This window comes from Aquarana catesbeiana, linkage group LG01 (genome assembly GCF_042186555.1).
Source record: "Aquarana catesbeiana isolate 2022-GZ linkage group LG01, ASM4218655v1, whole genome shotgun sequence".
Lineage (NCBI taxonomy): Eukaryota > Metazoa > Chordata > Amphibia > Anura > Ranidae > Aquarana > Aquarana catesbeiana.
In genome coordinates this window covers 949,988,856-950,005,026 of record NC_133324.1, presented here as the reverse complement: position 1 = coordinate 950,005,026, position 16,171 = coordinate 949,988,856, and the positions used below count along the sequence as shown (strand labels likewise).

General features: G+C 44.6%; 1 protein-coding gene across 1 annotated transcript in view; it reads right to left on the bottom strand.

Moving 5' to 3' along the window:
- Positions 1-8,168, bottom strand: part of LOC141121594 (von Willebrand factor A domain-containing protein 5A-like) — a 76,987-nt gene extending 68,819 nt beyond the window's left edge. Inside the window, exon 1 of the mRNA XM_073611245.1 lies at positions 7,975-8,168. The gene's annotated coding sequence lies outside the window, so the exon portion shown is untranslated. The remainder of the gene's footprint in view (positions 1-7,974) is intronic.
- Positions 8,169-16,171: the final 8,003 nt, after the last annotated feature.

Genomic DNA, 16,171 nt, shown 5'->3' with positions numbered 1-16,171 from the left:
GTGTTAGCGGTACTAGCGCTAACCTGACGCTGCTTGGGGCGACGCAGACCTTATCTGACCCTAAAAGGTAACTTATATCACCGCCGGGCAATTAAGGGGTTAAACCTTTATTAGGAAATAAATGGCGGGCACCCTGAAACTATAATAAACTACAAAAAACAAACTAACTAACCAGTGTCACCCGTAACAGTTATACGGTGATCACTGGTGAAAGGGTTAACTAGGGGGCAATCAGGGGGTTAAAACCTTTAGTAGGTAGTATATGGGGGTCCCTGTCACTATAAAACACTGACGGCGAACCTGTATACTTACCTCCCTAACTAGTGTCACCTGTGTCACTAATGCAGCGATCAGAAAAATGATCGCTTAGTGACACTGGCGACAGGGGGTGATCAAGGGGTTAACCTTTATTAGGGGGGGTTAGGGGGGTACCCTAGACCTAAAGGGGGGTACCCTAGACCTAAAGGGGGCTAACCCTAACTGCCCTAACACTTATAACTGTCACAAACTGACACCAATGCAAAAAAAAAACCTGCTATTGGTGTCACTGTGACAGGGGGTACAGGGGGGTGATCGGGGGGTGATGGGGGTTGAAAAGTGTGCCTAGTGTGTTCTACTGAAAGTGTAGTGTTGGTGCACTTACTTGGATGTCTTCTCTCCTCGGCGCCGGAAAGAAAAGACCGGCTCGAGGAGAGATGACATTTCCTCTGCCTCTGTTTACATTACAGAGGCAGAGGAAGGATTTCATTCTCTGGGAGCGATCGCGAGGGGGTGGCCACGAATGGATGGCCTCCCCCTCACCTCTGATCGATCGGGAACAAATCCCGTCCGCCTCGGGCACCGGGGGGGGGGGGTACGTGATTCTGCCTGCCCGTGCCATTCTGCTGACGTATATCAGCGTGAGGCGGTCGGCAAGTGGTTAAAAAGAATAAGGGTTTTTTGCCTAAGTTAAAAAAAAGAGTGTGTGGTCCCCCTAAAATGTTTATCCACTTCCAGCCCAAGGCAATTCTGCCACTCCTCTCCTACAGTACATGTAAAAATCATATATTTTTTTGCTAGGGAAATGGGGAAATGGGGTCCCTGTCCCCAGGGGAGAAGGGGTCCCTAATAGAACCCCCCCACCTATTGCAGTGTCCTCTGTCCCCCTTTACATCACTCCGATAGTGTCCTCTGCCCCCTCCCCCAAAGCAAGTTTCCTGCGCTCCCCATTGTAGTGTCCTCTGCCCCCTGCATACCCCACTGTAGTGTCCTCTGCCCCCTGCATCCCCCACTGTAGTGACCCCTGCCCCCTATATCCCCGACTGTAGTGTCCTCTGTCCCCTGCATCCCACCGTAGTGTCCTCTGCCCCCTGCATCCCCCACCGTAGTGTCCTCTGCCCCCTGCATCCTCCATTGTAGTGTCCTCTGCCCCCCCCCCCCCCCCCCCATTGTAGTGTCCTCTGCCCCCTGCATCCCCCACTGTAGTGTCCTTTGCCCCCTGCATCCCCCACTGTAGTGACCTCTGCCCCCTGCATCCCCCATTGTAGGGTCCTCTGCCCCCTACATCCTACTGTAGGGTCCTCTGCCCACTGTAGTGTCCTTAGAGGTCTTGCATGTGGATGCTCTGGTAGCCCTACAGTTACACCTGTAAGACTTAGAGGACCGAAGCTGTCGTAACAACCTGCAGCTCCGGGGCCTCCCAGAGGCCACAGGCACGGAGCATCTTTCCAATACCTCTGTTGCCATCTTCCACAAACATTTATTGTTTATGTCGTTTTTTCATATATCGTCCTGTATATCCACCATTGGAACCGCTTCAAACATCGGATGGGTTATCCATGCCTGCCCATGGTCTGCAACTAAGCACAAGCTGTATACCTTACAGCAGCAAGGTGAGATGCTTACAGACACGGAGATGTTTTCACTGAAGATTTCTTTCTTTTTTTTGGAATTTTATGCTACTTGGTGGTGGGACTGTCATACATCTATTTATTCATATGGACTTACCACATTCAGCCTCCAGCTACATGTCAGTCACTATGTGCTAGTTTTGTTACTAGATCATCTTTACCTGGACTGTCCTTTTGAGTTTTTTCACTTATATATATTGTATCCATTCACATTTTGTCATTTTTTGGCTATTTGCTATATGCTAGTCCTGTTACACCATTGTTCCATCACTTTATTTATTATATGTCATTCTAGTGCATCTGTGGCCGTATCCACTTCGGCCGCTTCCACCTCTTCACTTTTTGCTTAGTCCCTCCCACTCTCCACTTCCCTTTTCCCTTGTGTCACAGCGCAATTACCATTCTCTTTATTTTATATTTTGTCTGTTTGGATCAGTCACCCAGGTATTGCAGCAGTGTCCATTAGTTTAGGCCCTTTTTGACAGCGCGGGAGTTACTAATATTTATATTTACAGCTGCGGATGTCAAGATCCTTCCAGATGGGCACTGATAGACGGCACTGATGGACACTGATGAGCACTGATTGGTGTCACTGATGGGCACAGACTGGCGTCGCTGATGGGCACAGACTGGCGTCGCTGATGGGCACAGCCTGGTGTCACTTGCTGGTCACTGTTGAGGTTGCACTGATGATTAGTGCCCTGACTACCTATACAGGTCTCCCCTGCAAGGATATGCCTCTGATCGGCTCTCCTCACCTCACACTCTGTCAGTGTGAGGCAAGGAGAGCCGATAAAGGGCACTTCCGCATTTTATAATTCAATAATTTTTATTGATTTTCAGATTTTTAATAGGTTTTTAATAGGTTACATAACAAAGCGAACAATAAACAGAAGAGAAAAAGAAAAATAATAAAAAAATGAAAGGAAAATAAGATACATAGAATATTTTGATACACGTATTTCTATATCATATTAGTATTAAGCAGTATTAAGTATTATTGATTATGGAATCTGTTTGTCCAAATTAGCCATTTTCTATCGAACATTTTACTGTGCATTGCATTTATTGCTAAGAGGCGCTCAAAGGTGTAGTTGTTATTGACAGCTTGTACTACGTCCGAGAGGTTGGTGGAGGTAGTGTCTTTCCAATGGTGGAGTAGTAAGTTCCTAGTTTCTAGGAGAATGTGGGTAACCACTGATCTGAAGTGTGGTGGAAATTTCTTTATTCCTAAGTGTAGGATTCCCATTGCTGGGTTGGGAGGTGTGAGGATACCAGTGAGTGAGGAAATAAGTTGGAATACCTGATTCCATAGACTTTTTATGCACGGGCAGTGCCAAAACATATGTAGTAAATGTCCTGCGTTTCCATAAAAGCAGACTGCCATTGTGCGATCGTGTGTGTGGTTCCCAACTCTGTTTCCCATTTGTGGATTGAAGCAGTTTTTCTAAGAGTCAGTTTGTTTTGTAATAGATTGTAGAAGAGAGATATCCCTTTGATATTATTGTGGGTAGTGGAATAGAATTCCAAAGCTTTGGCAGGTATCGTGGTTTTTGTGATAGGATTTCAAAAAGTGTGATATGCGCATACAGGTAAATAAAGTTTTTTTTGGTAGTTTATAGTCGTGGAGAATTTGTTCCGCCGATTTAGGCTGTTGTTCTTCATAAAAATCCGAAATCTGTGTGATACCTTGTTGCAAAAGTGGTTTGGTTGATAACATTGGAATTTGGGCTTCTAGGATGTCAAGTGGATGTTGGACATCTATGTCCACTACTTTACAGTGGGGTTCCACCCAAAAAAAAAAAAAATACAATAGCAGAGAAGGCGTTCGACTACGCACAGCATGATAAATAACATTAACAATTCTCCTAGTTGCATCGGAGGTTTGTCTCCCCTTCACAAAGCCCATCTGGTCACGTTTTATGATATTAGGGATTATGGTTGTTAATCTTCTGGCTAGGAGTTTAGCATAGACTTTAATGTTCGAATTCAAGAGGGATATTGGTCTGAAGTTGGCTGGTGTGTTGGGGTCTTTACCTGGTTTGGGTAGAGTTACTATGTAAGCTCTCAGCATCTCTTGTGGGAAACTTAATGATTCCCCCGCTTGTGTGAATACTAATTTTAAATAGGGTGCTAGTATATTTTTGAAGGATTTAAGGTATTCATTAGAGAATCCATCAGGGCCTGGAGATTTCCCTATTAGGCAGTGTGTCAATGGTTTTTGTTATTTCTGTGGTTGTGAAGGGTGCGTTGAGATTAGTTAAATCAGTGCTTGAAAGGGAAGGAAGTTTTAGTTTTTGTAGAAATTCTTGTATCTTCTCCGTGGATGGTTGTGGTGTAGAGTCATCTGTGTGTAGATTATATAGTGCACCATAGTATTTTGCAAATTGGTTTGCTATGTCTTGTGGATTAGTTGTTTTGACGTTTTGGGTAGGGTGAACTAAGTGTGCTATCCTAGTTTTGGTGCAAGCTGCTTTTAACCTTCCAGCCAGGTATTTGCCCGCTCTTTTCGCGTTAGCATAGTGATTCAATTTTAAACGTCTAAGGTGAAAGTCAAATTTTTGGGATAGATGTACTCTAAGGTTTTCCCGGAGTTTGGAAAGAGCGTTAGTCAGTGTTGTTGTGGGAGAACATTTGTTTTTAGATTCCATGGTGCGAATTTCAGAAATTAATGTATTTAATGTGGTAGTGTAGCGTTTTTATTCCCTGGATACTAATTGTATAAATATGCCGCTCATGACAACCTTATGTGCATTCCATAGAATGTGTGGGTCAGATACCGACGTTTCATTGGAGATAAAGAAGTTTTGGAGATGCTGAGAGATAATCAAGTGGGTTTTGGGTTCTTGTAGAAGTCTATTAGTACAGCGCCAGATAGGGGAGGAAGGAGAGACACCTGTTTCATTAAATGACAGAGATATTGCTGCATGGTCAGACCACGTTATTTCATGGATTCGTGCACTTGTTACTTGTTGTAATAACCATTTGTCTGTCAGGAACATGTCGATACGGGAGTAAGAGCAGTGTCTGTTTGAGAAAAAAGTGTAGTCTCTCTCGTTTGCATGAAGACACCTCCATGCATCAAACAGATCTTCTCTGTGCAATAGCGACTGTAGTGATGAGGTACTTCTGGATTTCTTGGTGGTAGCGTCCAGATTCGGATCAGTAGTAAGGTTAAAGTCACCGCAGATTAGAAGGTTGCCATGTTTCATGGAGACCGCTTTTTTGAGTACCCTCCTCACAAAGCGTAGTTGATGAGTGTTCGGGGCGTATAGTGATACTAATGTATACGGTTTAGAATTTAGATCTCCCGTTATGATAATATATCTTCCGCTATCATCTATCAGGGATTCTTTAAGTGTGAATTAGAGGGTGTTTTTAACGGCTAGGAGTACACCTCCTTTTTTTTGGTGAGGCGTGCATGCCAGGAACGCATGTGGGAAAGCTTTGTGTGTGCAAGGCGGGGTCTTGGATATTTGAAAATGAGTTTCCTGCACACAGAGTATGTCCGCCCCTTGACTGCAGGCTTCTTGCCACATAGAGAAACGCTTAACGGGGTGGTTAAGGCCCCTGGCGTTAATTGAAAGACACTTGATGGTCATAGTGTGTGGGGTTGCTTGTTGTACTGCTGTATGGTGTGGGTACTCACTGCGGTCACATGGTTTCCTGAAGTTTGCCACTTCATATTGGGAAAGGAAGGATGGGTCCGGTTTATCTCTTTCAATAATCGATGCTCTTTTTGGATGTAGCTGTATGTATCAACAAATAAAGAAGAGAACAAAAGTTATAAAAAGTTAACATAAGAACTGGATCTTACAACTGATCCTTGGGCAGACGTAACTGCTGCTGTGCTGGGGGTAAAGGAGAAAAGAAAAACTCTTTGCTCCGAAGCCAGAGGATCCGTGTAGCTGTAGCTGATGCAATTAGCGTGGAGAACACGATTTGGGCGTATTGAAGAAGGAGATTTGGTGCAATGGACTCAGGAATGCCCCTGATTTTTATATTGTTCCTTCTGGACCTGTCCTCCAAATCTGCGATTTTATCTCTCATCCATGCTAAATCTTCTCCCTGTGTGGTATGTGCTTCCACCATTACATTGTAGGATGAGGTGTATTCCTCCATTTTGCTTTCTACATGGTTTCGATGGCTGCTGAGGATTCTTCCTGCGTCTTGTCATCCCCGCGGTGCTTAGCAGTCCAGCGGTGGTTGTGTGGGTGCTGGATGGCGTTGGTGAGCTCTGATGTTGGCGGATTCACTCCGGCTGGCTGTGGAGCTCCTGAGCTACATGTCCATTACGGAGCTCGGTAGCCACGCCCCCATGGCACTTCCGCATTTTCATGTGATTGGCTGTTATTGGACACAGCCGATCACATGGGTAAAGAGCCGCATCTTCCCTAGGACATGGGTGGAGCTTAACCACTTGCCGACCAGGCCATAGCTGAAAAGTGGCTACAGAGCAGTTGGATAACTCTGAAAGGGCGTACTATAACGTCCTCCCAGAATTGCGCTCCCGCGTGCCCCCTGGAATGTCCGTGTTTGTCAGGTCTTCCAGACCCGGCACTTCATGGATCGGGGTAAAGGGCCAATGACAGCGGTCCTTTACCACATGGTCGCTGCGTCCAATGATGCAGCAATCAGATGTCAACAAACCAGAGCTTGTCTGGTTCAGCTCCTCCCCTCTCCTTGCACCGATCGGTACAGCATGCGAGGAGAGGAGGGAGGCGGTGCAGCAGCGCTTAGGGTTGCCACGTTTTCTTTGAGCCAAACCGGAACACTTCAGCGGTGCTTGGCAATTTTTTTGTAGCATGAGATTGTAAAATACCTCTGTGTGCCCTGGGGAATAGTAATGCGACACGCGCAGCGGTGAACAGCGGGTGTAGCCAATATAGTGTATAGAGTGCAGGAGTGTGTAATGTACAATATAGTGTATATAGTGCAGGAGTGTGTAATGTACAATATAGTGCAGGAGTGTGTAATGTACAATATAGTGCAGGAGTGTGTAATGTACAATATAGTGTATATAGTGCAGGAGTGTGTAATGTACAATATAGTGTATAAAGAAGTATTGTAACAACCACCATATTATTCTCTAGGGTGTTGAAAAAATATATATATAGTGTTTGGGGGTTCTAAGTAATTTTCTAGCAAAAAAATGATTTTAACTTGTAAACAACTAGTTTGAAAAATAGGTTTGGTCCTTAAAGTGGTTGTATAGTGTTTTTTTTTTACTTTTACCTACAGGTAAGCCTATAATAAGGCTTACCTGTAGGTAAAAAAAATATCTCCTAAACCTTTACGGTTTAGGAGATATTCCCCTTGCTATGCGCCTCTGACTGCAGCGGAGCATGCGCACAGGGGATTCTCGGCTGAAGGCCCGGCAACTGCCGGACCTTCCCGGGTAAGAAATCTCCCGCGCGCATGCGCGGGAGTGATGACATCGCGGCTCCAGCCACTCACAGCGCTGGAACCGCGATACCCGGAAGACACGCCGAGGCAACATGACAGCTCCCTCAGCGTGGACCAGGTAAGATACCGACGCCTCGTTCTAAGGTAAGTATTTCATAATGAGCTAGTATGCGGTCCATACTAGCTCATTATGCCTTTTGCTTTACAGGGGAAAAAAAAAATTTCAGCGGGTATACAACCGCTTTAAGTGGTTAAACGAAACAGAAAGTAAAGATTAAAAGAGTGTGTGGGCGGGGCTTCAGGTGCCCTAGTGGGGACACTGTGGAACTGCATTCACTAACATCTAAACCTTAGGCAGGAGTTTGTGGTCATATAAAATCAACATTAATGCCCCGTACACACGAGCGTAATTTCCGTCTGAAAAATCTTGGATGTTTTTTCCGACGGGATTCTGCTCAAGCTTGCCTTGCATACACACGGTCACACAAAAGTTCTCTGAACTTTCGACCGTCAAGTTATACCAGACAGAAGCGAGCAGCAATCTAAACAGTTAACCCTTTTGTAACCGGTGACCCAACTACTCACACTGTTAGCACTGAGCACTCTGGACAAAGCTACTGTTACCGACATTCACTTCTACATGACATTGTAACTGGAAAATAAAGGGCAATGTTCTTACCATAACAATCCACTTTTGATGAGGAATCAGGAACAGGTGGTGCTAAAACATATCAGAAAGAAAAGCTAAAATTTGTATTTTTATTTTGTCTTTTTATCTCAGCATCATTAATGAATTGGAGTCTTTTAGGAAATGTTCACACTTTTTTTTTCTTTTCTTAAAGGAACAGTATGTATTTTTACACAAAATGTGTCGCCCTGCTCCTGTTGACCAGGCGCTCGCAGGTAAATTTAGTTTTTGGCTGAGCTGTAGCCAGCTCAGATTAAATGTATATAGTTTACTAGATCTGTTCTGGAATTGACTTGGTTGTGCAGTTCCCGCTGTTGCCAGTAGATGTCACTGGTACCACGGGACAGTGTGCGAATAACAACTTAGTGAAACTTTAATGAATATTCTTTTTTCAGAAACAGCCCAGTAGGAGGTTCCTGCCACTGTGCATTCTGGGAGAGAGTATTTATGGGACAGATGCCATGTGCTTAGGGAGTCTTGACCTTGTGGCCCTCTAGGCTGGAGGCTACGTCACTGCAGCTGTGCAAGTAGGCCCAGAAGCCTGTCTGGGGTCTACTACCGCAGAGGTGGTCCTTAGGCTGTCTTGCCTGCTAGGAAGAAGCTGAGCCAAGCTGAGGAAATCCAGGGGAGGACCCTTGCTGGAGAGAGCCAGGATGAAGGCTGGTCTCTCAGAAGGGCCTGGTGACTTACTTGGAGGATGCACCTATCTCTAACCTATCCTCACAGTTCTGACGGGTCGGCTTAAAGGTTCTGGTACTGTGAAGAAGCTGCTCTACAATTCAATCAAGGTAACTAACTGTCTGGCTGCTAAGTTTGTGAGAGAGACTTATCCAGGCGTATACTGGCTATTAAGTCTGTGAGAGAGGCTTATCCAGACAGCTTGCAGGTTACTAGATCTGTGGCAGAGACCTACCCAGCCATACAAGATTTACAGAGAGAAAACTGTGTTTTGTCCTTTATTCTGAAGAGTCTGTAAGTGATCTGCTACAAGAGAAAAAAAAGGTATCTGCAACTCCCCTTCAACCTCTTTACTGCTACTACTTTCAAGTTTTTTTTCATTAAAGCATTGAAGAAAAAGAACTAAGTGACTGGTGCATACATTGATGGGCGCAAGGCCCAATATATACTCCTCTGTCTCTGTCTCCACCAAGTCTCTGATATGGTGAACTGTGGGTAAGGGGTGACGGCAAAGACCCAATTTAAATCAGCAGCTCCTTCGGGGGTCAGTGCTACATATATATACTGTGGGCGGTCGGCAGAAAATAAAAAAACAATGGCCCCTAATGTAATCATGTCGTCCAATGATGTAAAATTCTTGTCAAATATGATGACCAGCCACCCAATGTTCACCTGTTGCACTACAGCTGCAAAATGACAGATCATTGGCCGGCTGCTGTATGTCAAACTGGCTAGGGGTGATCAGTGTTGTTTTTGGCCAAATATGGTCATGACTATATTTGGTCAATGACATCAACCAGGATTCACATCCAGTCTGTTTACAAACACCAGCCAGCAGGAGATCTGTCATTTTGTGGCTGCTGTGTGCTACGACCCGTTTTGTGCCATGAAAGACTTGTGCCGACAAACCACAGAAACCCACCAAAAGCTAACGTGAAGACTCCAGGCAGGACGGCCAACAGATCATTTAGAGCAGTCTGAGATCAGAGATGGTCAGGGAGAAGCCAAATTGATAAGCCAAGAGCTGTCCCACATCACTGGACATTAAGACCCCGTACACACAATTCGATTTTCTGCAGATTTTTCTTCAGATTTACCAAAACCATGTAGTGCAAGGGCCTGCCTGATTGCATACAAATTTAAACTCTTAAGGCTTGACCTCATATTATATGGTTTTGGTAAATCTGAAGACAAAAGTCTGCAGAAAATCGAATAGTGTGTATGGGCCTTAGAGTGGATGTAAACCCAATTCATGAAATTTGAGCTGGGCACATATATCTGCAGTTATTTTGTTATCTCTATTCAAAGAGCTATGTCCCGTAGCTCTCTCCGGACCCGTTCCTCTGTTATCAGCATGAGAACTCCTGACAAATTCTCTGACACATCAGATAAAAGCAGCCTGAAATTTGTGTCGGGGGAGGTTGCTATAAATAGATTAGCAGGGAGCTGGCCCTTTTACAAAACACCTCTGAGAGTCTCTGCCTATGAGGAGAGGGGGCGTGTGCCTTTCCTCCAATCAGCAATTTTAGCTATCTTGGCTGTATGCCCAGACTAAATGTGAAGACAGCAGATATACATGTAAAACCTATGTAGGGAGATTTGGTTCATCCCTGTGGATCATCTGAGGCTGTTCACTTCACTGGGTGTATGGAGGGTTTACATCCACTTTAACCACTTCTTACTGGGCACTTAAACCCCCCTCTTGCCCAGACCAATTTTCAGCTTTCAGCGCTGATGCACTTTGAATGACAATTGAGCGGTCATACTACCCAAATTAAATTTTTATAATTTTTTCCCCACAAATAGAGCTTTCTTTTGGTGGTATTTGATCAACTCTGCGGTTTTTATTTTTTGTTAAAAAAAAATTGAAAAATACCGAATTAAAAAAAAAAAAAAATAATATTTTTTTTATATTTTGTTATAAATGTTGCAAACCGGTAAGCTTTCCCCTTCATTGATGTATGCTGATGAGGGTGCACTGATGGGCACCGATAGGCTGCACTGATGGGCACCGATGGGCTGCACTGGTGGGCACTGATAAGGCGGCACTGAGAGGTGGCACTAAAGGGCATTGAGAAGTGGCACTAATAGGTGGCACTGATGGGCATTGAGAAGTGGCACTAATAGGTGGCACTGATAGGTGGCAGTGATGTGCACTGATAGGTGGCAGTGATGGACACTGATGGGTGGCAATAATGGGCACTGATCGGCCCTGTTAGGTTACACTGATAGGCAGCACTGATTGGCACCACTGGTTAGCACTGAGCACTCTGGACAAAGCTACTGTTACCGACATTCACTTCTACATGACATTGTAACTGGAAAATAAAGGGGACTGTTCTTACCAAGATCATCCACTTTTGATGAGGAATCAGGAACAGGTGGTGTAAAAACATATCAGAAAGAAAAGCTGAAATTAGTATTTTTATTTTGTCTTTTTATCTAAGCATCATTAATGAATTGGAGTCTTTTAGGAAATGTTCACACTTTTTTTTTCCTTAAAGGAACAGTATGTATTTTTACACAAAATGTGTATTGTCTCTTTAAGAAAAAAATGATATAATTTCCCCCTAAAAAATCATAAGAACCATATCTGGGTATAGAGCCTGGTTGGCCAGGAAAGGTGGGGGGCGGTGAGTGTGTGTACCATACCGCGTCAAATGCCTTCAGCAATGGGAGAGTACCTTGCAGGGTACACCGTTTGTTTTTACATTTTGGCATGGGGTTCCCCTTAAAATCCACCCCACGCCATTTTTTTCTTTTTTCTTTAACCAACAACTTTTCTTTTTTTTTCTTATTCAGCTGTCGGCGGGGAAATCCACTGACAGCTGATGACTCATTGGTTGTTAAGGTTGCTGCGGCGGGTTTCCCGGCCCCGCTCCTCAACAACCAGCTTATACTGCACCCTGATTGGGCAAAGCTTTGAATCATCATTTTTTTTACTAGAAAATTATTCAGAACCCCCAAACATTATATATATTGTTTTAGCAGAGACCCTAGGGCAGGGGTCAGCAACCTTTTTCCACTTAAGGGCCGGATTCACCTGCTAATAAATGAAGATAATAATAATCTTAACATAGTAATAATTACAGTAATAATCCCACCGTAGTGTCCTCTGCCCCCTACATCCCCCACCGTAGTGTCCTCTGCCCCCTGCATCCCCCACCGCAGTGTCCTCTGCCCCCTGCATCCCCCACCATAGTGTCCTCTGCCCCCTGCATCGCCCACCGTGGTGTGCTCTGCCCCCTGCATCCCCCACCGTAGTGTCCTCTGCCCCCTGCTTTCCCCCCGGTAGTGTCCTCTGCCCCCTGCATCCCCCCACCGTAGTGTCCTCTGCCCCCTACATCCCCCACCGCAGTGTCCTCTGCCCCCTGCTTTCCCCCCGATAGTGTCCTCTGCCCCCTGCATCCCCCACCGTAGTGTCCTCTGCCCCCTGCATCCCCCACCATAATGTCCTCTGCCCCCTGCATCCCCCACCGTAGTGTCCTCTGCCCCCTACATCCCCCACCGCAGTGTCCTCTGTCCCCTGCATCCCCCACCATAATGTCCTTTGCCCCCTGCATCCCCCACCGTAGTGTCCTCTGCCCCCTGCATCCCCCACTGCAGGGGGCACGCGGGGAGCGTGCAAAGGGGAGGATGTCATATGACGGCCTCCCGGAAATGCAGGTCCACGCTGTGGCCGTCCTTTGGCTATAGCGCGGACGCCAAGTGGTTAAGGCCGGGTTCACATATGAGCCGCATGCGGCTCACAGCAGGGGTCCGGTGCGTCCTGGTTCACCATTTCAGGTCCGAATTTGGCCCGGATTTTGGGCTGTATTTGGACCTGAAACGGTCCAAAAGACACGCAGCGCTTTTGTGCAAACCGCACCGGACTCACTGCGGAGATATGTGAACCGGCTCCATAGAGAGCCGGTCACAATCTCCTGCTATTGCGAATTCGGGAACCCGCATCCAATTCACAATGGTGTAAGCCCAGCATAAAGGGGATCGCCGGACATTTCCTAAATTTACACACCCCAAACCCGCCTCTCACATTCCAGAGCATGTCCCAGCATTCATTTTTTTTATTTTATCTTAGCAAGAAAAATCTCTAATTACACTCTGTGAAATCTTCATCAGACTTGCACATTTCTTGCAGGGGTAGCTGCTGTTAGCTCAGCCCCTATTGATGTAGGCACATCACCAGAACTACATCTCCCGAGAGCCCTTTCCTTACACTGTGTGTGAACTGACAATGGGGAGTCTAGAGAACAGTATTGTATGCTGGGGAAGAAATCAATGTATGGATCTGGGCAGGGGTGCAGAGGGGTGGGGGATGGGCACATTTTAGAAAATGCTATTTTATTTATTTTTTTCTATACTTGAGGCATTTTAAATGTACAAAACATGCAATGCAGATTTTTTTTTTTTGCTCCGACATACATTTCAAACATTACATTGTAACTGGAAAATAAAGATGACTGTTCTTACCATCTAAATATGACGCACTATATAATTTGTCTTCTTAAACAAAACAGAAAAAAATTGTATATGGGCGGGGCTTAAGATGCCCTAGTGGGGACACTGTGGAACTGCATTCGCTAATATATAAACATTAGGAAGTAGTTTGTGGTCATATGAAATCAACATTAAGGTATAACTCCAGACAGAAACGAGCCGCAACTTATACAGTTATCTCTTTTGTATCCGGTGACCAAACTCCTCACACTGTTAGCACTGAGCACTCTGGACAAAGCTACTGTTACCGACATTCACTTCTACATGACATTGTAACTGGACAATAAAGGGCAATGTTCTTACCACAGCAATACACTTGTTGATGAGGAATCAGGAACAGGTGGTGTTAAAACATATCAGAAAGAAAAGCAAAAATTAGTATTTTTATTTAGTTTTTTTATCTCAGCATCATTAATGAATTGGGGTCTTTTAGGAAATGTTCACACTTTTTTTTTCTTTACTTAAAGGAACAGTATGTATTTTTACACAAAATATGTATTGTCTCTTTAAAAAAATAAATGATATAATTTCCCCCTAAAAACAATCATAAGAACCATATCTGGGTATTGAGCCTGGTTGAGCCAGGAAAGGTGGGGGGCGGTAAGTGTGTGTACCATATCGCGTCAAATGCCTTCAGCAATGGGAGAGTACCTTATATCCTTAGTTGTAGAGTAAGACACCTCTAAGCTAGTTGTTTCTTTCCCCATTTATTAGCTTGATATGCTCAATGTGTTTTCCTGCTAGGTGTGATAATTATTTAATAGTTGCCATTTCTTGAGTCACCACTAGATGGAATAAGGGAATTAGTAGTGTTACATATAGCAGTGCTATTTTAATAATCTTTTAATACATGTTTTTTTGTATATTATTAATGTTTGAATATAGTTATGTAGATGAATATCGTACTCTGATCAATTATGTATGAAGTAGTATTTGTAATGCACTGCCAACGGTATTTATTGAGCGAGTTTTAAATATATACATAGGATCGGATTCAAGCAATGTTTACATCGTTGCCATGACAGCGGCGCTGATATAAACTGGCTAGCAGGCACCGGACTCCTCATCCCTTTGATAAAGTCACGTGGTGTGACGCAACGCGTCAGGGTAGGAGGAGCCAGGTGCCGACGCTTCCTGGGGACGGCCGAACCCGGAAGCTTTATCGTTTCTGCTGCTATTTTCGTTTTAAATGTAAGTTACTACTTATGTCACATTAAACTTTGATTGAAATTACTTCACTATGGGAGCATCTCCTTCTTCCTTATTATCATTCTGGGGTCTGTGTGAGCGGTGGTGACTATTATAGAAAGCCTGACCCACGCACACCCTCTGGAGGAGGGGGACAGCTTCTGGACCTTCATCCTTTGCATAGAAGCATTAACCATCTGCTTGATTTGGCCCATTGGGGGCCGCCAATTGAGGTGAGAGGCTGGGGGGAACACCTGTGTGCCGCACCAGTTTTTAAGTGAATGAACTCAGCACAAAGTCACCTTTACTGGCACGTTACTATTGACTATTTGTATGGACATTAAGAGTCACACTGCATGAAGCAAAATTTATTTGGACTTGATCACATTATTTGTCACAGTTTTTTATTTTTAAAGGAATTTTTTTCAGATGGGAGGGGTGTTGATTTTTGGAGCCATTTTCAGAGTCGCATTCATATATGCATGTATTTGCACAATTGTCACTTTGTTTTGCACTTGATCACTTATGTATAGATGTGGGGTGCAGAGTCGCATCTTTTAATTTAGTATTACATTGCAGTTTTTTTATGCATCATTCACCCACTATTTATTCTTTTAATTTCTGTTTATATTTTCATACATTGTGCTGAGGAATATTATGCACATTGTATGATATATTTTGAAGAATTGCCATTCATTTATTTATTCCAAAATATTTTTATTCACCATTAATACCTATTTCTGATCACATTTCCACATGGTGTGGTTTAGGAACAATATGCACACTGGATGATTTATTCATATTTTTATTAGGAATGGCAACCAGCATTTAACACTTTAGTATAGTTTGGCCTGCTCCTCAACGGGAGAAGCTAGTAGTGTTTACTGAAGTACAGTGTTCATGTTAGCATAACATGCACACTGGTTCATATTCATCTTTTGCAGGTGCTTATTGGTTGCTACATCAACTATAGGCAATACATGCATTGTGTATTAAGGAAGTATTGAGATTCATGCTACTTTGAGATTTTTTTTCCATCATTGTGAGTGGTACACTTAGATTAGCGCCACATACCTTTTTACCATTATTACGTTATTCATCAGGGTGGGTGAGGACACCCCTTATGTTGGCAGCTGTTCTATTCTGGTACCATTGTTCATGGTCTCTGAGAGTGTGGTTTTGCGCACTAGTTCTTTGCTATTTTAATAACGGGCACTGATCAGCCCTGTTAGGTTACACTGATAGGCAGCACTGCTAGGTGGCACTGATGAGGCACTGATTGGCACCACTGGTGGGCATTGATAGGTGGCACCCGTGAGCATTGATAGGTGGCACTGGTGGGCACTGGCAGGCGATAATTGTGGGCACAGATGAGGCAGATGTGCCTCCTTCCTCTTCGGGACCGATGTCCCTTGCACATAAGCTGGTGATCGGCTTTTTTTAGCGTGAGGAGAAAAAAAAAGGATTAACAAGCTTTTGTTTACATCACATGATCAGCTGTCATTGGCTGACAGCTGATCACGTGGTAAGGGGCCGGGATCAGCCCCTTACTTGGATCTGTGATCTTGGTGATCACAGCGCGCGCCACGCTCGCCCAGCAGGGGGCGCGCAGGGAGCGTGCAAAGGGGAGGACATCATATGACGACCTCCCAGAAATTCAGGTCCGCGCTGTGGCCGTCATTTGGCTATAGCGCGGACGCCAATTGGTTAATGCCGGGTTCACAGCGTGGGTCCGGTGCGTCCTGGTTCACCGTTTCAGGTCCGAATTTCGCCCGGATTTTGGGCTGAATTCGGACCTGAAACGGTCTAAAAGACGCACAGCATT